The following is a 24,623-nucleotide window of genomic DNA, read 5'->3' on the forward strand; positions in this document are numbered from 1 at the left end:
TGCGGAAAACTTTGATTCAAGAGACTCCCTGGAGGAGCACGGAGAACAACAACTCTCTGTGGAATTTCAGGCCCACGTTCATGCAAAAGATGGCAGGCTCTCCGTTGTATCAGTATTGCTGTCCGATGCCACAGTCATCCCTCCTGCTTTCCGATGGCCACCACCAAGTATCGCAGGTTCCACCCCATTCCTGACAGGAGCTGTGTGGCTTTAATAGATGCACTACAGGCAATGGTGCACTTCCCCCCCCCATTAGGTAAAAGGTAAAGGACCCCTGGATGGTTAAGTCCAGTCAAATGTGACTATGGGGTTATGGCTCTCATCTCGCTTTCAGACCGAGCAAGCCGGTGTTTGTCCACAGACAGCTTTCCAGGTCATGTGGCCAGCATGACTAAACCACTTCTGGCGCAACAGAACACTGTGATGGAAGCCAGAGCGCACGGAAACACCGTTTACCTTCCTGCCACAGCGGTACCTATTTATCTACTTGCACTGCGTGCTTTCAAACTGCTAGGTTGGCAGGAGTTGGGACCAAACAACGGGAGCTCACCCCGTCATGCAGATTTGAACTACCAATCTTCTGATCAGCAAGCCCAAGAAGCTCAGTGGTTTAGACCAGTGTTCCCCAACCTTGGGCCTCCAGCTGTTTTTGGACTACAGCTCCCATCATCCCCAGCTAGCAAGGCCAGTGGTCAGGGATGATGGGAGTTGGAGGCCAAAAACAGCTGGAGGCCCAAGGTTGGGGAACACTGGTTTAGACCACAGAGCCACCACATTAGAGCACCTTTGCTTGGTAAAAAGTAAACCAGTAGAATGTCTGGTAAAAGAACAAGAGTCGTTCAAAAGGTGTCATCTCCCATGAGAACAGACATGATGTAATTAAGGCTGGCATCTTCTTTCTAGCCCGGTTCCTAAGCAGGGAAGAGTGCTATTAAGTAGGTAGATTGCTGCTGGATGATTTCAGCATCTTAGGCTGTTGTTAAATGCACAGGAGCAGGGTTAGAATCATGGAACTGTAGAGTTGGAAGCATAGCTGTCAACTTTTCCCTTTTTTAAAGGGAAATTCCCTTATTCTGAATAGGATTCCTAACAAGAAAAGGGAAAAGGTGATAGCTATGGTTGGAAGGGACCCTAAGGGTCATCTGGTCCAGGCCCCTGAAATGCGGGAGTCCTGTCCACAGCTGTCCCTGGGTGAATTTGAACCACCAACCTTCTGGATAACAGCCAGATGCACTGACTCCTTGTGCCACAAAATGAAGGTGCCCCCATAAATAGCGATGAGCCATTTCTCCACCTGTGAGTGTCTGCAGCCATATGAGCAGACACAGGGATGCACAACTTCATTTTGGATGATTTGGTGAATGGGACGATCTCTGTATTTGGGGACAAGAATGAATTAATTATTCTTCCAGGATGTGAGGCAGAGGCCTAACCATTGCCAGCTTCCCCCCTCCAGCTTTTAGCTTGGCTGAATTACCTGCAGCAATTAATGACGGAGACACAGCTGGGGATGGAGGGGAGAAATTCAATATGGCTCACATTAAAAGGTGAACTCACCTAATCCGCATGATATGAGAGTCTGAACGGAGCCATCTTTCAAAATCCACACCTCTGAATTTTGCAGGGCAGCTCTCCAGCCATGTAATGGGTGCAAAAAAATGCATGTACTGGGGTAAATTATCCATATGAATGCCTATATGAGTGAAAATGACATACAAAAATGAATTGTTTTAGGGGGAAATCCTTTTGTAAAATGGGGGGCAACATTGCACATAAGAAGAAAACTGCACACAAAAGCTGGTGAATTTTCATGACGACATTTAAAAAAAAAACAAATGCAAACTGATGTGGAAAACTGATTTTTTTTATTGGAAAACTGAGAAACTGAAAGAAATTGCAACTGACATACTTACCCATCGCTAGCACACCTGAGTGCCTGTGACAGGTAGGTAGCCGTGTTGGTCTGCCATAGTCAAAACAAAATAAAATAAAAAATTCCTTCCAGTAGCACCTTAGAGACCAACTAAGTTTGTTCTTGGTATGAGCTTTCGTCTGCATGCACACTGAGTGCCTGTGGTTTGATATAGGCATAGCATGTCTATGCAGAGAAATCAAACCTAGGCTGCTGCCGCCTCCCAGTGGTTGCAAAGGGCAACTATGTCTGATTTGAAGGCCTAATAGAGCATTACGGTAATTACAAACACTGTTGTACTTATTTAACTGCTATCATTGCCCCAATACATTTATTAAATGTTACTGGTGTGCTGAGGGTATGAACAAGCTGGAATGTGTGCAGAGGAGTGCGACCAAGATGATAAAGGTTCTGGAAGTATGAGGATGCGATAGGCATCTTCAAATATTTCAAGGGCTGTCACATGGAAGATGGAGCAAGTTTATTTTCTCCTGCTCCATACATAGGGTAGGACCCAAACTAATGGCTTCAAGTTATAAGAAAGGAGATTCTGAATCAACATCAGGAAGAACTTTCTGGCAGTAAAAGCTGTTTTGACAGTGGAACTGAGTCCCTTGATCATGGACTCACCTTCCTTGGAGGTTTTTAAGCAGAGGTTGGGTGTCCATCTGTCATGGATGCTTTAGCTGAGAGTCCTGCATTTCAAGGAATTGGACCCAATAAACCTTCAAGGTCTCTTCCAACTCTACAATTCTATGATTTGGTTATCTCTCGTTACTCATGCCTCTCCTTTCATCTCTTGCATTTACAACACGAGGCTGTACCCAACTAAGTTAGTAGGCCCACTGAAATGAATGAACCTAAGTTAGTTGTGCCTATTAACTTCAATGGGTCAGCACTCAGCAACGACTAACTCTGGATGCAACCCATGTGCTGAGCCTGTTTAAATAATTAGGTATTGTCACACCTTGTCAGGGACTGGTCTGAAGAGGAGGGCTGGGAAATGCCCCCTCCGTCCCCTCTTTCGGAGGGGGGGAGACCCCCCCGCCCTGTTCTCCAGTAGCTGCAAAAAGAGACGGAGACAGGACTGATTCATGACAGGACAGAGAACTGCGAAGTTTCGAGGTATTGGGAGAAGGAGGGGGGGTTGAGAACAGATAGCAGACACATCCTTGGAGAGCCTAGGAACTCCTCCTTCTCCAAGAACATGCCAGTTAATTAGGATTCAAGAGGAAAGATTGCAGAGACGTGTGACTCTTCAGACTTTCCATAGGGAAAGATTGCAGAGACGTGTGACTCTTGAGACTTTCCATAGGGAAAGATTGCAGAGACGTGTGACTCTTCAGACTTTCCATAGAGACTTTCCACATGGTGTGTTGTTGGGGAAGGAAAAGGAAGGGCTCAGAGTGAGCAACGTCATCATGGCGTCCAGGACTAGACCCCTCATCTGGCTCCCTGACTGCTGAATAAAACCATAAATACAAATGTTCTTGTTTCTTCTTTGATCCTGGAGGCTGCCGGGGGGAGGAGAGAATCCCTGGAGTCTGACACACCTGGAGACACATGACTGTCCCCATAACCTCAATCAGTTGAACTCTTAACAATGTTTACTTGCAAGGGCAACTTCCAAAAGGCCGAGCAGAGCTCTAAGGTACTTTAGGAATGAGAATAAGCACCACTGCATTGTCAAGTCTATATTAGAGTGTGCCATGTAAACATGCATAGGGCTGGGCTGTGTCTTTCACTGCATCTATTTTTATTTTCTGGTTCTTAGAATTCTAAGGCTCCCTGTAATGCAAGTATTCCCTAACAATATTACCCGGTATTTCTTGAGTTGGACATTTAGAAAAGTGTGTTAGAAAACATTAGCAAGTTTACTCCACCAGGAGGCACTGTAGGGTAAATAATTGATCCCACTCCCAATTTGTCAGCTAGTGCTTTCTTTTTTTCTTGAATTTTTCAGTGGCAAAATGTGTGTTCCCTTGTTATGGTGCACTTCACACATCAACGAATCTGTATTTGAATAAACCAGTGCAATTCTTACCTGTCTGCATTTGCCAACTGCATTGGCCAGAGGGACAAATGGCAAGGGTGTCAAAACTTGTTCGCTTGCTTTAATATCTGAAGTATCTGAAGAAGTGTGCATGCACACGAAAGCTCATACCAAGAACAAACTCAGTTGGTCTCTAAGGTGCTACTGGAAATAATTTCCTATTTTGCTTGCTTTAATAGTTATTGATGCATACGGTATTGATATATAGAATCGTTCACTTTAGACCGAGCGAGCAGTAACACTTTCCTTTCCATAACCTGCCATTTAATCTCTAGTTACTACATTTCCTCCCTATTATCGTAATCCTAAAATGTTTGCAGCTCAGGAGTCCTAGGCTAATCCAGCAACATTACTTACATTCCATTCATTTTTAAATGGTTTTGCCCCAATTCCGGGGCAATCTTCTTTGAAGGCTGAAACTTTTTTTTTTTTAAAGATCATAAATTTTTTAAAGATCATAATTTTTTTTAAAGATCATAAATCACTTTCCCTTTCATATTAGAGTTTTAAGACCAGAAGTGGACTCTTGGCTAAACGTGATGATTGAGGATCTAGAGAGTTCTCACAATTTTCCAATTGCCTCCTCAATGTATAAACAGCAGTTAAATTTTAGGACCATTACTATATACCGGTACATCAGAGGTTACTAACCTTTTTTCAGCCTTCCATCTGAGGGTCATATGGGTGAGTAGAGCCACTGTAGGCACATAGACATGTGCACACACACACTACACATACGGACTGTATAAATCAGTCAAGTAAGCCAATCAGAAAAGCAAGAACTTTAATTGCTTCCTCCTCCCCACTGCACTCAGGACTGATCCATTCTCACAGTAAATGAATTGTCCTCACTGAGCGTCACAGGCACAGGCCAATAGCTGCTAAGCCCATTATGTAAGGAGGCTGTGGTGTGCAAAGCTATGGCTTCTTGAGGTAGATTGTTCCCTGCACTCGCGCAACAGTCCAGATAAGAGGAAAAAGTGGTGATCCTCAAGCAAAGTGTCTGTGAATTGACTCTTGGCAATGTTCATTGCCTGAAAACCTTGAATTGTAAGATTTAATTTCCCACCCCCTTTGGGTATTTCATGGACAAATGTAGATGAAACTGGTTAAAATGCTTCCCAGATCCATATTTTCAGAAGTAAAGTCATACCTTGGAAGTCGAAAGCCTTGCGACTCAAATGTCTTGGCTCCCGAACACCACAAACCCGGAAGTGAGTGTTCTAGTTTGCAAACGTTCTTTTGGAAGCCGAATGTCTGACACGTGTTCCATGGCTTCCGGTTGGCTGCAGGAGCTTCCTGCAGCCAATCGGAAGCCACACCTTGGTTTCCAAACATTTTGGAAGTTGAACGGACTTCCGGAATGGATTCCGTTTGACTTCCGAGGTACGACTGTATTGGTAACTACAGTGGAACCTCGGTTGTCGAACGCCTCCGTTGTCGTACTTTTTGGCTGATTCTAATTTTCTGAACAGTTTTTGGAAGCCGAACGTGCTATGCGGCTTCCGTTTTGAGTTTCCCTGTTGTATTGAGGCTTCCGCTTTCAGTTTTCTGTTTTCAAATGTTTTGGAAGTCAAGCAGTCTTCCGGAATGGATTGCGTTCAAAAACCGAGGTTCCACTGTATTAGCAATATTCCTTGTTAAGTCGGACTGCATGAGGCATGCATGCTGCAACTGCTGCCTCCTGCTTCAGCTGAAAAAGGAACGGACTTCTTTTGTACCTAAGCACGTTCTCTTCTCCAGATTTTTAATTAAGTTATTACAACTGCAAGGAAAGCCACATGGTGTTCATTAGGAAACTCGGCATGGTGCTCTATCGCTGGGATTTCAACTAATTGTAATGATAATCGGAAGCAAAAAATGTTTAATCATGAAGGCTGTTTCCAAGCAGAGAAGCTCTTGATCTCCCCCACCAATGAACTAAGAGATTTGGAGAGTTTGTAAGATGTGAAGTTGCTGAATGCCTCATAGTTGATCTTGGAGTTGCACGCAGAAAGGTCAAGTTTGGAGACATGGTGTATGATATTGTGTGTTCACTTAAAGGCTAAATTAGATATAACACTAGCGTGTCATTTGAAAGCCCAGCTGGGATTTTTAAATATAATAATAGGAGGCTTGGAGAGATATTTACTGGGACTACAGCTTGTGGAGAGGGGAGGTTTAAACCAGGCATCCCCAAACTCGGCCCTCCAGATGTTTTGGGACTACAACTCCCATCATCCCTAGCTAACAGGACCAGTAGTCAGGGATGATGGGAATTGTAGTCCCAAAATATCTGGAGGGACGAGTATGGGTATGCCTGGTTTAAACCTTCCTAGCCATAAAAGGCCCTCCCCGCCATGTGGCCACCTTAGGAAAACATGGGGGGATTTTACCTGGGCTCCTACCTTGAGTGGGTTAAATCTCCCCTTTCCACATGCTCTGGGCCCAATGAAAACCTTTCTTCCATGTCTGCTGTTAAGTGTTTAAAACTTGGACGTGCTTTCCAATGATACATTAGCATCACATTCAGTTTGTTTTATGTACCCCCTGGATGAGATGTGCAGCAAAGGCATCCATTCTTGCCAGCTCCACGCTAAAGGGAAAATCCTAAATGGGTATAAATCTGATTCAAATTCTAAGGCAAACCCAGACTATAGTCTCTGTTGTACAGAAATTAATGGTGGGAAATGGGGGGGGGGGGACGGACACAAAAAACTGAGACAAACGGGGGGGAGGCACAAAGTGCTTTATGACAATTAAATGAATATCAAATATAAAAACTCTGCTATTAAATCCTTAATAGTCCAATTGTAATATGCCAAGCATGGTGATTATTTATTTATTTGTACCCCACCCATCTGGCTGGGTTTCCCCAGCCACTCTGGGCGGCTGTTCAGCCTTCATTATCCGAGTCAGTGTGCTTCTGAATACCATTTGCTGGAAATCACAGGAGGGAACAGTGCTGTTGAGCTCAGGCTATGTTTGCAAGCTTCTGCTGTGAGGACAGGATGCTAGACTAGATGAGCATTTGACCTGAACCACCAGTGATTTGCAGTAGACCGCTAACAAATTGCAACCAAGTTTTGCCCACGTTAAGCTACTCAAAGCAAGAAAGCTTGCGGGGAAGACCAGGGATGGATTTTTGGGGTGACAGGAACGGGAGCTTGGTTCTGGCAATGAAAATAAATTCCTGAGCTGAGAAAGCCTTTTCTTTATTGAGATCTTTATTTAAAAAGAAAAGAAGAAGAAGAAGAAGAAGAAGAAGAAGAAGAAGAAGAAGAAGAAGAAGAAGAAGAAGAAAGCAAGGTACAATAAGGGATGACTATTTGCTCCAATCTAGCAAAAAGATTCACACCTTAAGTGAAAGAAGATGCAAATCCGCCTTGCCATGTGGATTCAGATTCTACTTAAGGTGACATCTGTGCTTGGTGGTACTGGTCACATAGCTGGAACTGGATCAGTCACGAATTGCTGAGCACCACTCCATGCGGTCAGCCACATACAGCCTCTTTAGGAAGAACTGTTTGATGAGCATCCTCCTCTCACTGTGACCTAGTTAGCAGCAAGGTGGCTTTTGAGGTACACACCGAGCATTCTAAAAATACAGGCCATGCTGGGCTGAATTTGCTCCCACCATAATGCTACAAAAGTCAAAAGTATTACAGTAGCAAATTATGCTCACTGGAACGCAGACTGTAACCTATTTAAAGTACCAGGTAGATGAAGGAGAAAGCGTTTGATATATGTGTTCCTTACTTGTGGAATGCGCGCAGCAAAGACGATAATCCTTCACTTTGACAGCTGACCTGTTTCTTTCCGATAACAATTTGACTTAGCACAGAGGAGATACTTCTGATATCCTTTGAGCCGAGAGTGTCCTTCTTCCATGGGTATCATACTTAACGTAATGTGTGCCCTCAAAGAGAGTGTCTTGAAAATTTATTAGAAATATGCAGTGATAGCATGTCCCTATGCACAAGGAGAAGGGGCACAAGGAGAAGGGGACGACAGAGGACGAGATGGTTGGACAGTGTTCTCGAGTCTACCAACATGAGTCTGATCAAACTGCGGGAGGCAGTGAAAGACAGGCGTGCCTGGCGTGCTCTGGTCCATGAGGTCACAAAGAGTCGGACACAGCTGAACAACAATGCATATTTACCTGGTCACAAATCTCACCGAATTTAATAGGACTTACTCCCAGTGTGCATAGATCTACACAGTCTGACTATGTGGGCTAAGAGCAGAAATAATAAAGGTACCCTAGGCTCATCAGGTAGGTCTACTTAGGATTACACTCAAGAGTTTAAGTCTTACTACCTACCAGTAAATGGATTTGAGGGTTTTATACAAATGTTAACATCTACAGTGCAAGCCTGTGCATATTTGTTCAGAAGAAAGGGCCTGTGGGGGAGCATGGCCACGAAAGAAAGAAGATGACCGCTTAAACTCTACCAATTTACGAACTAAGATCTTTTATATTGGCCACTAATAATGAACCATATGATGTAGATATTACTGCAAGTGTGTTATGCTGTTTTGTGATATACAAATGACATGAGAAGACTTGGTCTATTTATTTGTAACATTTACTATTTGTATGATCCTTAAACCCCAAAAAATAGTTATTTAAAAAGAAGAAGAAAGTCCCACTGCATTCAGTGGCCTTTTATTCCAAAGGCGCTGTGGGTTAAACCACAGAGCCTAGGGCTTGCCGATCAGAAGGTCGGCGGTTCAAATCCCCGCAACAGAGTGAGCTCCCATAGCTCGGTCCCTGCTCCTGCCAACCTAGCAGTTCGAAAGTCAAAGTACAAGTAGATAAATAGGTACCACTCCAGCGGGAAGGTAAATGGTGTTTCTGTGCACTGCTCTGGTTCACCAGAAACGGCATAGTCATGCTGGCCACATAATTAAACATTAGGAAGAACTTCCTGACAGTGAGAGCTGTTCGACAGAGGAGTTTGCTGCCAAGGAGTGTGGTGGAGTCTCCTTCTTTGGAGGTCTTTAAGCGGAGGCTTGACAGCCATCTGCCAGGAATGCTTTGATGGTGTTTCCTGCTTGGCAGGGGGTTGGACTGGATGGCCCTTGTGGTCTCTTCCAACTCTTCGATTCTATGATTCTAAGTCTGATGCTTAATCAGCTCCCTCGGCCAGTAACGCGAGATGAGCGCCGCAACCCCAGAGTCGTCCACGACTGGATCTAATGGTCAGGGGTCCCTTTACCTTTCCTAATTAGTGTTTCAAATTTTCAGTGACACTTTACAGGGGGAAACAAACTGTGCTGTTTTTTTAAGAAAAAAGAAAAAGAAAAGAAAAACTACCCAGTCTGTTGTGCATTGACATATATTGCAGCTGTATAACATGATTACGGTATAAGTGACAGGAATAATCACCCAGGTTTATAGTCTGGATTTCGAGGGTGGGGGGACTCCCTAAGCAAATCTTTTCATTTCAGGAAAGGTAGGCACAGCCACAGGCTGGTTAAGGCCAACCACCAGAGGAATCATGATCCCTATATTCCAAGCTTTCATTTAAAAAAAAAAAGTTTCTAGCATTTGTAGAACCTGAGACGGAAGGCAAAATATACAGGCATTACACACACACACACACACACACACACACACACACACACCTGTTCACCCTCACTCCCTTTCAGTTAGTCCCCACCCCCAGTGCTGGATTTACCTATAACCTAAACAAGCTATAGCGTAGGGCCTCACTCTCTTGGGAGCCCCCCCCCCGAAAAAAAATTAAAGGAAATAAACCCCTGGATGTACATTTCCAAAATATAAGATAAAAAACCACCCTACATACAGCAACAGTGTTGTGTAGGACTCCTATGATGTAAGTAATGGGCCCCGCATGCTAGCTTGCTCCCTAAAATATCACTGGTTTGCTATTATTATTTCATGTTATAGCAAGTTTCTAGAGACTAGGTTATGAGTCTTTGTAAATTTTGTTTCTAAAGGAACAATGCCAATGTGTTTGCATTATTAAGTTTGTTATGAATAAAAAATCATTTTAAGTTAGAGCTTAATAATTATTTCACTATTAATATACTTCATAATTGTATTTCACTATTAATATACTTTTTCTTAATTGTGTTTCAGTTCAATAATTACTTTGATAAAATACATATTTTGTTATGTGCAAATGGCTTTAGATGCCTATTAGGTCCATAAATTACCATAGAGCATATATTCAACACAAAAAAACAGCGACAATTTGTTGTTGACAAAGGACAGCTGGACATATAAAGGGCCCCATTACCTTCAGTAGCTTAGAGCCTCATCAAACCTAAATCCGGCCCTGCCCACCCCACAAAGATATCACTGATGAGCTGTGTTTTAACTCCAACCTAACTAGAGGTGGAATTTTCTCCTGTATTTGTGCAAAACTAATCCAAAGATCAAACAAGAGAGCTGCTGAAGTAATGCAGGTTCCGGTTGTATTGCATTCGAAAAAGGATGTGATCCTGTGTTTACTCCGTAGCTTCCTTCGTGGAATATCAAATTAGGCACTTCATATTCTGTTGGGAATAGAATATTTTCCTGCGTTGGAGACTGTGTGTTTTATTTTAGTAGCATTAATGGCAGCACTAATGTGCTCACAGAAGGGACCGCATTTGCAGAATCTAACGGCATTACCTGCCGAGTAAAGTAAACCCTTCCAGGCATTACAGGCTATAATTTCATTGCTGGTTTACTAGGATATCTGAACCACAAATAGATATCTGCTTCAATTTATTCACAGGAGTTAGCAAATCAAATTACAGCTTCTACTAAAACCCTACTGGGGACTTCTTGTTGCAACACACTCTCAGTGGTGATGACGTGTTCTTAATACCTCGAAGGTGGACACAGATTGTGCCTTTGCAAGCACTTCACAAAGCAGCTTGCCATTAATCTTGAGAGAGACATCACTTTACTTTACTTCCCAGGATGACTAAATGGAAATAAATAACGGGGGGGGGGGGCTCACCTATAATAGCTGTGCAGAAGGCAGAATTCCAGCATTGCTTTTCTCAGCCTTGAAGCACTGTTACATGACAAGAAAAGTAAAATTACATTTCAAAGGACGGCTTGCCTCCTAGCTGAGGGAGGGGCACTGTTACATGTGTACATAGAAACCCCTATATGTGTCTACCAAATACTCCATATTGTGAGAGTAACAAAATATTGTGCATAGAGTCAGCCATGTGCTTTCTAATATGTTTTGTTTTTGTAAAGACACTTAGAGTTCCCTGTGGTGAGGGAAGATGTCTAATATACAGTATTTTTCTGTCTAAGACGGCCGCATGTATAAATGCCCCCTATTTGGGGGGGGACTGAAATTTAAGAAAATGGAGGGAGATGGCACAAAGTTGTTGAGCTTTTTTTGCAGAGGATTGCACAGAGTTTACCGACGGTTGTTGAGCTTTTTTTAGGGGGGATGCCGAAAATCACTCACCCGCACGCATCACAAAATCTGCCTCCTGTCTGCCCCCTCACCTGCAGAAGCTGCCAATCGCCCGCCCAATTGCCGCAGCTTCAGCCAATAAACACCGCCCATTGATGCAGCAACCAATGACACAAACAATAGCCACCAACAGCCATGACAGCAACCAATCAAATGTCCACCCTATGCACTACCCATGTATAAAATGACCCCATGTTTTTAGCTTGATTTCTAAGGAAAAAAGTATAATCTTATACACAGAAAAGTATGGAATGATTTATTTATTTTATTATGGAAGAGAATGTCTCTATTTTCATTGGAGAAATGTTGGAGGGTATGGTAGCAGTAGTAGTAATAATAACCTAAGATCCAGAAGGAGAAGACAAAACAATTACAATTTTTTCAATTCAAGTAAGTGTTTCCTTAAACAAATAAATTCGCATACAGATTTGCCAGATGAAAAATAATAATGAAAGTATGAAGAGTTAACATCACAATTCCCAGTGCTTTTGGGGGGGGGGGTACGCAGGGGTACGCATACCCCTAAACATTTTGCAAATCTATGTACTTTTGTCCATTTACTGTCTTTATTTCCCCCGATTTGAACTATAAAATGGAGATTTTCTCAAGTCAAAATGAGAGTACCCCTAAACATTTTTTAGAAGAAAAAAAGCAGTGATTATTCCCCTTCCTTCCCAACATGAATCTAAACAACATACTTGCACGAAATCCACACCTTTGAAGAAACCTAGCGCGATTCTTTGGTCACGCCAGCGCAGTTGCTCACCAAGCGCATCATGGTAACGGTGCAAGTACAAGAAAGTAGAGAAAGAGCTTCTGTACCGAGGGGAGATGTTTTTTCTAACCACTTTTAAAAGTAATGACTTCATTACTTCACTCTCTTCGCGGGGAACTTCTGGAGACCTCACTGGAGTCATCTGTGAAGAGGGATGGATTGTTAAACCTCTCCAGTACATCTAGGCAGGGAATAGGGGTCTCCTAACAACACCCCGTCCTCTTAACAGCCCCGATAATTCCTTGGGCAAAGTCATGATTTTTTAAAGCAGCAAGATACTGCTCTAAATACAGTATATGGTATGAACATGGCCTTGCCTGAATGCCACTCACACTTCCCAAATATAGTGGTACCTTGGTTCTAAAACACCTTGGTACTCAAACACCTTGGTTCCCAAACGCTGAAAACCCAGAAGTAAGTATTCTGTTTTTTGAATGTTTTTCAGAAGCCAAACATCTGGTGCAGCTGTTTGGAGCTTTTGTTTCTATTTATTTTGCATTTTTGTTTTTGATGCTTCTTCGGTTAATTTGTTTTTGTGGCTGTGTGGAACCCAGTTCAGCTACTGATTGATTGTGTGACTGCAGCACATTGTTCATTGCTTTCATTTTATGGATCAATGGTCTCGTTAGATAGTGAAATTCATGTTAAATTGCTGTTTTAGGGGTTGTTTTTTAAAAGTCTGGAACAGATTAATCTGTTTTGCATTACTTTCTATTGGAAATCGTGCCTTGGTTTCGGAACGCTTTGGTTTTGGAACGGACTTCCGGAACGGATTAAGTTTGAGAACCGAGGCACCACTGTATGTGCATCTCAAGCGACTAAAAATGGCACTGAATAGAATATACCTGTGGTTGGAAGCAGGGGCGAATGAAGGTGTTGTGCCACCCGGGGCGGGGCATCGCTACGTAGGGCGCATGTGCAGCGTCACTACATACGATGCATGCGCCGTACGTAGTGACGCCACACATGCGCTGTACATAGCGGTTTGCCAGCACCGGCGCTCCAGCGCCATATGGATGGTGCCGGGATCCTCTGCTCGCAGCTGCAGCCGCGAACAGAGGATCCTCCACATGCAGCTGCAGCGGCGCAATGGCTGCTCATGCCACCGCGAGCCCACACTGGGTGCCTTCTAGTCGCCCCCCCAGATGTGGCATCTGGGTGCACCGCCCCTCTCCCCGTTGCGAAGCCACTGGTTGGAAGTAGCTCATGCTTTGAATGTCGTGTTTAGAATTACCAACCGTGGTGGCAATGAGAACAACTCCTCTTTTTTCCACTGTACACCAGCTCTGCTCAGATACCCCATGAAGTAAACGGCATCCGAGTCACCACTTTCAGCTGTACAGATGACGCTGCTTGGAAGCTTTGAATCCATATCCCAACTGTTACCCAGTGATGGTTTCTATAGTGATTAAAGACCAGGGAAGAATGCTGGTTTGCTTAAATGTAGTTTTCCAGTGGGATGCGTTGAGTAGGGCAATTGTTCTTCTTTATTACTGACAGATCTCACATGAAACAGGAACTTTTTATACAAATCCATGCTCGTGGGTGCATCCACTTTGAGGATGTATTTGTCTAAACAAAGCCATAAATGTACCTGACAGTTTAAAGGCCTTTCCACAGAAGGCCATTGGACAGGTCCATATAAAAGATTTCAAAACCACGTACCTAGTGGTGAATTAATAAATACCAAAAAGCTGCAGTTGACAAGCTTTTTCTGTACAACTAATTATGCAGAAACATGTGGGAAGTTTTTGGGTTTGGTTTTTTTAGGCTGCATTAATATTATACTCATTTCCTTAAACCCTTAGCTTACCTTTTGCATATAATAATAAACTCCAGAGATAATCTGGCTTTTTATTTCTTCTATAGTAGCTAGTTTTGTGGTACAAGTAGAGAACATTTTAGAGAAAGGAGGGCGGTTGTATTTTTCTAGAAAGAGCCTTTAGAAGAGGTTAGTGAAAGCTAATTGGTTTGCTGGGAAGAATGCTGAATGGGGAAAGCTATATAATTAAGACTGAGCCTCCAATGGAGATCTCTACCAATAGCTAATTGTGTGGCTGGGTGTGGCTGCTCGAATTGTAAGGTTAGTTTGAGCCTTTCATATTGCAGTGTTGTTATACTGGGGGACATGCTGGGGTTATAATACTTAAATCTATGACAGAGTACATCTGAACTGGCTCATTAGTAGGACTGTTCTTCAGCTGTCATGTCTGCTTTGTGTGGAAACTAAATAACTTGCTTGGCTTCCTGAGCTCTTGATGTCAATTATACATTTCCTGCAAAAGTATCAGTAAGTTGATCTAACGAGGCTGCTAAGTTTCCCTTGGATTTCTTCTCTTCCCATTAAACTGTACAGCTTGGTTAAAACATTTCTTTTTAAAACACTCCATTAAAAAAACAAAAAAAAACATGTAGTCCCGTATTGGAGTCCTTGTCACGACAAATGCCAACGGCAGTTCATCCACTGAAGTCCTTAGAAATATGGCTTTCTCCTTAAATATTTCTCTTAAATATTAAGAGACCTCTGTTTATGACAAGGCACCCACAATTTCACATTCTTCTAGGCTTGCTGTAACTGAACACAGAGCAGTGCTTATTTTATGTGGTTTCTCAATGGTACACAGTACCAGCACCCTTTATTTCTAGAGGAAAAGCACCGAGACACAGGTTTTGTGCCTTTAAATGGCTGTGTGATAGTAGTCAAAGTTCAATTTCATATAGCTTTTCAGACAGAAGAAACGCCATGGTGCAGCACAACCGGATGCCTTCATCTGTCCCAGCTGCAACAAAACATGTCTCTCCCATATCAGTCGCTACAGCCACATCAGGTGCTGCAACCGTCCAACAGTTTGACTTCACCCCCAAAGGCACATTCCACCATTGTCTCCCAAAACAGACAGATGCCAAGTAGTGCTGAGAAAGTGTATATCTTGAATAGTAGTAGTAGTAGTAGTAGTAGTAGTAGTAGTAGTATGTATGTATGTATTTATACCCCGCCCATCTGGCTCTTGAAGATCAGAATCTGTGTTAGAAAAAAGGTAAAGCTATTTGCAACAATGAACCTGGCCAAACAATTCAGAAGGAAATCTAAGATGTGCATTCTTAATTTTTTTCTTGTAACCAGCATGGTTGTCTTCTGAGTAAGCTTAAGACATTAACAGTTGTTGCAGCCAACTTCTGACTTGATCTGGAACAAAAGAAAAGTCTCTTTTTGCAATCTTGCTTTGTTATCTGCAAATCCACAATACATGGTATGCTTAAAATGACTTGGTGCATGCCAATTAACATATTGCATGTTTTATGAGCTGCTCTCCATGTAATTAGATGATAAGCCTAACTCATTATTGCTATCTTTAGTGCCTTGTTTGGAAAATCTCACAAACTCTTTCAAGTCTTTGGGATTACATAACCTGCTACATTCTAGCATAATATACCGGTACAGTATATGGTAGCATTCTGTTCTTTAGCCACCTTTATTATATAAACAAAAGGCCAGACTTATGGCTACAAAACTTAAAGCTTTCTGTATGATGCCATAGTTGCACTGGAAAAAGAGGGTGGGAAAGGGTTAAGTGCCTCTCCTCCCTCTGTACTTTATTCTCTCCTCCTAAAACTGTGAGTCCTTAGAAAAAGTGACCCTTAGGATCTTGTAACTTAGTAATTGAGGTAAAAAGGTAAAGGTAAAGGTACCCCTGACCATTAGGTCCAGTCACGGAGCACTCTGGGATTGTAACTGAGGAGTCAACTGTAATTCCAGTGAAAAAACTGGGAGGAATTCCTGTGAATTTAACCCCAGCCTCTGGGGAAGAGGAGGGCCACAAGTGGGCAGAGGAGGGTCGACCTCAGATAGGCCGCTGCTGAAATTTGAAAGACCAAAGTCTGCCACTGACAGCAGCCATCAATAATCTAGATGAAGCCTTCTCTGCTACTTCTCTCCATGCTAGGAAACAGTTCCACTTCCTTAATATCTGTTGATATGGATTTAAAGGGGTGTTTAGACCACATTCTGGTCCATTGCGTGGGGTTGATCTCATATCCTATGTTATCCTCCCATTGTTTTTTGATTGTGTTTAGGGGGTTTGTGGGGTTTCGGAGTAGTATTTTGTATATTGCAGATACCATCCCTCTGCCGTGTCCCTTTGTTGTTAGGATGAGGTTTTCGAAGGCTGTCAGGGGCCTAGTTGCTGCTAATTTTACTGCTGGGTTGTTTAAGAAGGCATGTAGTTGTTGATGTGTTAACCAGGGTATTCACACAGCATATACTGGTAGTTAAGCTGTGGAATTCACTGCCATGAGATGTAGTAATAGCTGTCAAGTTGGATGGCTTGAAAAGGGGTTTAGACAAATTCATGGAGGATAAGGCTATCAATGGCTGCTAGCCATTGTCGGAGTCATTGCAGCCCAGTTCCTGCGTAAGTGCTGATGCTCTTGGACTTGTTTTCAGGCTTCCCAAAGGCCACTGTGAGAACAGGATGCTGGACTGATCCAGCGGGGTGGTTCTTATATTCTTAAATAGGAAGCTATTGCTTTTGGACAAAAATAGAACAGGGGGGAAAACTACTGGCAGGTTTCCAGGTTGGTCATGTTCATGCATGGCTTCAGATGCAAATTTTAAGATGTTAATGGCAAACATGTTGAAATGCCTCTGGAGATCAGCTGCTGGGAAGCAACAGCAGCGGAGGGCTGTCGCTTTCATGTCCTGCTCATGGGTTTCCTGTAGGCATCTAGTTGTCCTCTTTGGGAAGAAAGCAGGATGCTCCTTTAGATGGACCACACCGTTCTCATTCTGCATGCATTGGACCCAGCATTTTGCTTAAAAATAAAAGGTCAATTCCTTTTTCTGAAAGTCAAGTAGCTTTGTGTTTCTGTATTGTGTAACTATTTGGGAAAAATTAATAAGGTATGAACAGACCTGTGATTTACATGGACAAATGACATGAGTCAGCATGAGAAGGATGGCTTCAACTTTTATCTGAGACGATCCCTCCCTCCCCCACTGCTGATAAACTAATTGTATGAGACAAATGGATCAAGGGCACTCTTTTCCCCATATCAAATCAGTTTCCACTCAAAGGGGTGCAGCATTCTAAAAATACGCAAGACCAGTCACATTGGATAAATATCAGAGGCTCAGCAGAAGACTGGCTTAGGCTTTGTTAATAGTCTTGAAACAAGTTGAAATGTTGTGCAATTGTACCAATTAATACTTTCCATACTAACAGCGTTGCAAGAAATGTAGAATCTATACACTGAAAGCAAAAACACCACAGTGTGTTCTCTCGCTCTTTCTCCTCATCCTTCCTTTGTCCATGATCAAATGGTGAAAGGAAACTTGAGGAACAGATAGGACTGCTTACATGTCATTAAAGGAGGGTGCAGATTTGCATATGTCAAAAGATACAAAATTCAAAATAGCAGCAATCTGGCCATCTTGAGGAAGGTTTTGACCTGGGTGTGGCTGTTGAGTGTGCTGTCCTGGTGCTCACAGTTGATGGTCAATGTAAAGGTCCCCGCCCTTTTGTTTTACGGTTTGTATATTTCAACTGGACCAAACTGCCCTTCAAATAGAGGATTGGATTCCTACCCACCCTAGGAAGAGGTTATCAAATGAGAACCAGGGAAGCTGTTCTCACTCTGCCCCTTTCCCTGGCAATGAGAGAAAGCTTTAATTTTCAGTGCTTCCCAGGATAGTGAAGAAAGGGCCTCTTTTGGTAGCTAACAAAATGAGCAGGGTGGGGACTGAGAATTAGGTATGTGGGGCAAAAGAGATATGTACCTTTTGGTTGCTGAGATCATGGTTAGGAAGTATTAGCTCTTCTGAGCTTTAAACATACAAATTGGCCAGTGTGCTCCATGTACTATTGCTTGTTGTTGTCCAAATTTTAGACCAACTAAACAATAAGTTCATAGGCTCTTGTGGCTGAATGACAGATTTGCTTCATGCTGCGGTGTTGGTTTGTATCCCTCCGTCTTCTGACACTTGATTACTTTTCTGATCTGACAAGCTTCAGCAAGAGGCTTGTGGAATAGAATTTTCCCCTCCCCTTCTCTTTGACCACAACAGTTCCAAAGCCAACTAAGCTTCAATATTTGAGGCTGATTTAAAATTCGGTTAGCTAAGTGCATGCAATACCAAGTTGATTTTTATGGACTCGTACGATCTTTTGAAAATGTCAAAATATTATTAAACGTATTATGAGCTCCTGTGTGTGCATTTGGGGTGAGATATTTTTGGTAAAAGGCCTGCCTCCTCTGGTCTACTTTCCCCATCGAATGCTGAATTCCTTCACATTAACTCTACAAACTTTATAGGTGCACTGATTCATGAATGGAAGCCAACATTTTTTTTGCTCTGAAAGCTTTGGTGTGTAGAATCTCGAGGGATAGCTAATACCTACTGTAAAAGCTGGGACTTAAAGAGTTTAAATTGGCTTGTCATGGCTTTTTGGGTATACATTACAAGAGAGTTCATTGTAACAGCAGAGACTTAAGACAAAACCTTGATTCCTTGTCTTCAGATCAACAGTAACATGGCAGTATCCGAACAGGACTAGGAAGAACCGGATTCAACTCTACAGTCAAGGTGTGATGTTTGATCAATCACGATCTTGTTGCGATGATAAAATGGGGAGAACCATGTAAGCCACCTTCACCTTCTGAGGTGAAATACGGATTATTTTTAAGCGTGCCTTCAGTGCAATCCTATGCAGCCTTCTCAGAAGTAAGGCTCACTGAGTTCTTCCGAGATAAACGCCTTCAGCGAGCAGGAGGGGATAGTTTCAAAATACAACTGCAGCCGCTTGCGGAGCTGGGAATGTTCCTGCATTTGTGCCGCTGTGTATGCTGCTGCAGGGGCGTACCCAGGATCAAAACTAGGGGGGGGCAAGCCATGGTCGCGCCCAGGGCCATCTTAAGCCTACCTGGCGCCATGGTTCAACGATCCCTCCAGCGCCCCCCACATGCACGCAGCAGCGCCCCATGGCACAAAGATCCCCGCCCGCCATATGGATACGACTGGGGAGCAAAGGGAAGGAGAAGCCACAGAGGTGGGGGAAAGAGGAAAGCGCCATAGTGGAGAAGCAAAGCAAATTAAGCAGGGCTCTGATCTGCTTGGGTTGCCACCTGTCCCAAAATGCACCCTGCATCTTAAATCGCTTCAGCGTTGCTTACACATGCACACACATCTCCCGGTGCCATTTCGGCTCCCTGAAATCAACCCCTTACACATACACACACATCCCATTCTTTTCCTCTTCTTTTATTTATCCCTGCAAAAACCCACCACTACTCTTTTGGACGCCCCCTTTGCAATTTCCCATAGTCTCCCCCTCCCCCAAATATTGTACTTTTGGTGCCAAAACACAGGCCCCACCCAAGAAATCCAATATAAAGCACATGGAAATAAATGGAAATAAATTTGCAAATAAATTTGGGAGGGTCAGAGGAGGAAACTTGGGAATTTTCCACACCTGTGCCATCTCTCCTTCACCCCTCCCAGACACACATTTCTGTAAAACAAAAGGTTTCCTGCCATGGCTGGTAGAGCTAATGGTCGTCCTTTGTGAGGGAAATGGCCCATCATCTGGCCCTCAGGCAGAGACTTCTCACCTCCTCCCTGCAGATGAAAACACTTGGCCAGCTAGGAGTCAAAATGGAATGATGCCTGTCTTCCTGTGCTGTTTTCAGACATGTGGCCTTATTTGTTTCGTACATTAATAACACATATATATTATATAAATATGAAAGACCTTAAAAATTCTTATAACACGGTCCACAACCAAAACAGGCCACCGAAGTCTCCCAAGTTGAGCAGTAAGGAACGAATCTATGCCCTCAAGGGAGCCCCTCTAGACAATGTCCCCTTGCCCCTGACACATTGTTACAAAAGTTAGAGCTCTGCAGAAACTCATGGCCTACTGGCACTGCCAATATAAAATATAAAAATATAAGTGAAAGGTACTCATCCCTTCTCAATTCCTGTGTGTGTTCCCTTTTATCTTTATTAACTATTAATTCTTCTCTAGAGACTTTGCCCAACTTGGGTAGTTTATGTTTTATAATAAGCACCCCATCTGTGTTAAAAGGCTTCCATATAAAGTAGGTATTTATCCAAGTGTGTGTGTCTCTCTCTGGTAGTATAAATCTTGTTGTGAACCCTGTATTTTAGGGGGTTGGACTAGGTGACCTCAGGGTCCCTTCCAACTCTCAATTTAGGTATGAAAGCAATGTGTCTGCAAGCGTTGGAGCATAAATTTTATTATTTTTTAATACTGATGTAATGGGTTGGAGTTCAGACCAACTCTGCTTTCTGGCAAGGAAAGATGGAAATCTGGGTTTTCAGAGTTTAGATTAGAGTTTTATTCTCTCCTTTCTTGACTATTATTATCTTCCTCCTTTTTTTAAACTAATTATGTCTTCAGACATTATTGTCTTCAGACCCCAACCAACCCCCTGCAGGCTTATTTTAAAAGGATGTTTTATGGGAGACCAAATTGCCAATGCATCACAATGGCCAATTGGCCACAACAATTTCTTCCCATAAAGGACTTGAGGGGAACTGAATTATGAAGGACATTTTATCTCTTTGACCACAACCTAAGGAAAGGACCTAGAGAGCTATAACTTTTCAGCAAGGTTTCTTATACACGAAGTTCCCAGAAATAAATTACTTACTGTGCTGGGCTGTTGGTGGAGGCAGAACGCAGAAGCAAAAAGCAGAGGGGCAAAGGAGGAGACACGTGCACGTGCTGAGCCAGCCCTCTTCCTGCTCTCAGCCTTGCAGGGCTGCCCACCCATTGGCCTGTGCCTCAGCTATATTAGCCAATGGCTGCATCAGGAGGAGGGAGGGAGGAGGGAGGATGCAGTGGGGGAGAGCGATCGCGGGTGGGGAAATGCTTCTGAAAAAAATAATTAGGGGGGGGGAATGCTTTGAAGTTTTGAACGCTGATCATTTTTGCTGGGGGGCGGCAGCTTGCTTCTAGGGGAGGTGGAGGAGGGAGGATGCAGGGAGGGAAAGGGTGAGAAATTGTGCCCAGCCAGGAAAACAAATGCTCATGGGGGGAAAAATACGGAAAAGAATGCCGATCATTTTTGCTTCTGGAGGGGGCAGCTTGCTTCCAGGGGGGGGCAGCTGCCCCCTCCTGCCCCCCCTTCGGTACGCCCATGTGCTGCTGGGTAGGAAAAGAACAACAACCCCAAACGTAAAATGAAAATTAAGCGATGGATGACCTAAAAAATAATAATAAACGAAGAGGAAGTGGCAACGAACATGCAATTCAGCCTCTATGTCAGAGCAAAGAAAAACAACGCGTGTGCCTCTATAGCTGCTTACAATCTCCCCACCCCCCACCCAAAACCCCCCCCTCTCGGGCCGAGCACGTGGCTCTGGCGCGCAGCCAAGCGTGTGCCTGCTCCCTGGCAACCGTGGGAAAGAGGAAGCGCCTTCCGCGCTTTCAACCACAGAGGCCGAGCCCGCCGCAGAGGCGCGAGGAAGCCCCGCCCCCCCACTCACCGCCAACCCTCCACCGCATCCCCGGCGTTCCAACCCTCCGCCCTCCTTCTCCAATGTCATCAAGAGGAGGGCGGGGGCGGGGCTAGCCTTTCGAACGACTCCTCGCGCCGCCCCTCGAGCTACGCGCGGTGACGTCAGGGAGAGCGAGAATTATGTGCTTCTGTGGCTCGCGCCCGCCTCCTCCTCCTCCTCCTTCCCCGCTTGCGCAATAACGCGGCGTCGTTGTCTTTGCCGTGAGGAGGCGGGAGGAGGGAGAGGGGGGTGGAAAAAGAAGAGTTGGCGGCGGCGGTGGCGGCGCTGGGAGCCCGGCTGGGATGGAGGACCAGCCGCCGCCACCACCACCACCAGCAGCAGGAGCAGCACAGGAGTCGTTGGGGCGTCGCCTCCCGCGACTCCCACAGCCGGTAAGCGACCCTCCAGCAGCAGGAGCAGCGTCTTCCTTTTCTCGACCCTCCGCTTTTTCTCTCTTGTCTCCATCTCTCCTCGGCCAGGGCCCAGCTGCGCTCCCCCTTCTCAGCTCCCACCCTCAGGGACGGGGTCTCGGGCGAGGAGGGTCTTAATCCACCCCCAACCCCCACGGAGGCCGCTTTCTCGTCAGTTGGGGCCGGTTCTCGTGCTCCCTCCTCCTCCCCCCCCCTAACTGCTGCTGCCCCTTCTCGTTCCCTCAGAACTCTTTGCGGGAGGAGGGGGCTTGTTTGTTCCTCCTCCTTTTCTCTCCCCCCCCCCCCATTTCTAAAGCGTGGGGAAAGTCATGGGGGGGGGATCAGTAGCCTCAAAGTTGTTCTTGATCTTGGTGATGTTGGTTGCTGCTTTAAGGTTGTGGGTATACTGTATATGTGTACACACACAGACACACACACACCCTTGCACGCATGGGTTTTCAGGCAGGGTGCCGTTTTTAATAGTTATTTTAAACCAGACATACGCTAAAGCGGTGCGTTGTGTTTTAAACGGGCTCTTTTGATTTCATCCCCTCTCCCACCATCACCTCTCCCGTGCCTTCAGATTTTGCTTTGCAGCATGCCACCATCGCAAATGTAAACAGATTTCGGCGGCCGGAGTTGAGATTGCATCTGTGCAGGGGCCGGTTTATTTTTCAGTTGCTGGTCTGGTTTTTCGTTGCTGTTGTTGCTTTAAGTAGGATAGTGTGGGAAAGAAGGCCTCCAACACTTTTTGAAGGTGCTTTTTCTCTGTAGAGTTTGCCAAGGAGTGGGGGGTAGTGGTTAACTCAAAAAAACTAAGATACTGGCACAGCTGTATTCTGGTTTGTTGTGAATGATTAAAGAATTATTAGGATTATGGGACCAGGACCTGGTGTAAGTATAGTCAGAGCTGTTGGGAGCATAAATTACAGGTGGGTAGCCGTGTTGGTCTGCCATAGTCGAAACAAAATACAAAATTCTTTCCAGTAGCACCTTAGAGACCAACTGAAGAAGTGTGCATGCACACGAAAGCTCATACCAAGAACAAACTCAGTTGGTCTCTAAGGTGCTACTGGAAAGAATTTTCTATACGTGTAAATGGCCAGCTGCCAAGAAAATTCAACATGATTACTGTTGGAAACACAAGATTGGGGGGGGGGGGTTGGAAAAAAGGAAATTGAAAAGTCAAGGGGGTCATTTCATTCCAAAATGCTTGGAACTTATTTAAAAATGCAATATTAGATGCTCAACTTGGGTCTGTACTGCAGATCAGGAAAGGTACTGCAAGGACCAAGAAATTGGATAGAGAAAGGTTTTGTTCTTCTCTCATAACACTAGAACTCATGGGCATTCCTTGAAGTTGAATGTTGGAAGATTCAGGACAGGTAAAATAATGTACTTCTTCATGCAGTGTGTGTAGTTAAACTATGGAACTTGCTCCTCCAGGAGGCAGTGATGGTCACCAACTAGTACCGGTATGTATGACTTTCAAAGGAGTTAAGACAAATTCATGGAGAACAAGGCTATGCTCTGCCTTTGCTATCAGAGGCAGTATGCCTCTGAATACCAGTTGCTGGGAATCCTTTCGCACTGAGAAAAGGATGCCAGATTAGCTGGGCCATTGGCCTGATCTTGTAGGGTTTTTTTATATGTTCTTAGGAACAGAGTCTCACATTGCATCTGAGTGGAAGGAAAGACGGTTTGTATCATGGGATGTATTATGGAACAGTTGCAGATATTGGAAAAACTTGAGTGGGAGGGCTTCTTCTACAGCTGTCAGTGTCTTCTGATAGTTTGCTAACCAACAGCCTACACTGTTCGTTGTATTTGTAATCCATTAGGTGTACAATTGATGTGTAATTACTTAAAACCCTTGTTGATTCCAGTGATCATGCTAGGGGAGAGCAGAAGATCCTCCTCAAGTGCTGCTCCAGAGTAAAGTGACTCTGCAAACCTTTCCCTTTTAAAAATAAATGTAATAATATTTCCAAGCAGAATTAGAAGTTTAATAGGTCTCTAGCATGGGAAGCTATTAAAGAATTGGAACAGAAAATGTTACCATGGGAGACAGCTTTGAAAAAGTGATGTGGCATTCATTGATTTGGATTTGATGTACTGAGTGGGTTGCTTTAGAAGGAAATAGTTCGCGCTGAGTAAAGCAACCTTGTGTTAGGCTGCATCCACACTAGAACTTTACTGTGTATATGGGTTGTTGGTCTGAGTGTGCACAAAGGTATTTATATGTGCATGCACAGTTTTATTGTTACTTTTTTAATTTCCAGTTTTTTAATATACTAGATCAAAGAGAAAAATGATACACCAGGGTATTTAAACAACCCAGAATGTATGGGTGTGGCCTTAACAATGATGAAATTGCTCCCCTCATCTGTTGTTTGCCCTGGGAAGCATAGGAGCCGCCACCTAAAGGTGCTGGGCCTCCACAAAGTTGATGGGTATTCTCATTCAAATGGCGTGTGTGCACTGCATCATGTGTTCGATTATGTGGGGCGGGGT

At 44.0% G+C, this 24,623-nt stretch overlaps 1 protein-coding gene across 3 annotated transcripts in view; it reads left to right on the forward strand.

Moving 5' to 3' along the window:
- The first annotated feature begins 14,241 nt into the window (after nucleotides 1-14,241).
- Nucleotides 14,242-24,623, forward strand: part of TMCC1 (transmembrane and coiled-coil domain family 1) — a 106,458-nt gene continuing 96,076 nt past the window's right edge. Inside the window, exon 1 of one of the 3 annotated variants that reach the window (XM_033141122.1) lies at nucleotides 14,242-14,259. The gene's annotated coding sequence lies outside the window, so the exon portion shown is untranslated. Of the gene's footprint in view, nucleotides 14,260-21,949; nucleotides 22,092-24,623 lie in introns of those variants that run through there. The other 2 variants (XM_033141121.1, XM_033141123.1) reach the window with 2 other exon arrangements.

Source organism: Lacerta agilis, chromosome 2 (assembly GCF_009819535.1).
Source record: "Lacerta agilis isolate rLacAgi1 chromosome 2, rLacAgi1.pri, whole genome shotgun sequence".
Classification (NCBI taxonomy): Eukaryota; Metazoa; Chordata; class Lepidosauria; order Squamata; family Lacertidae; genus Lacerta; species Lacerta agilis.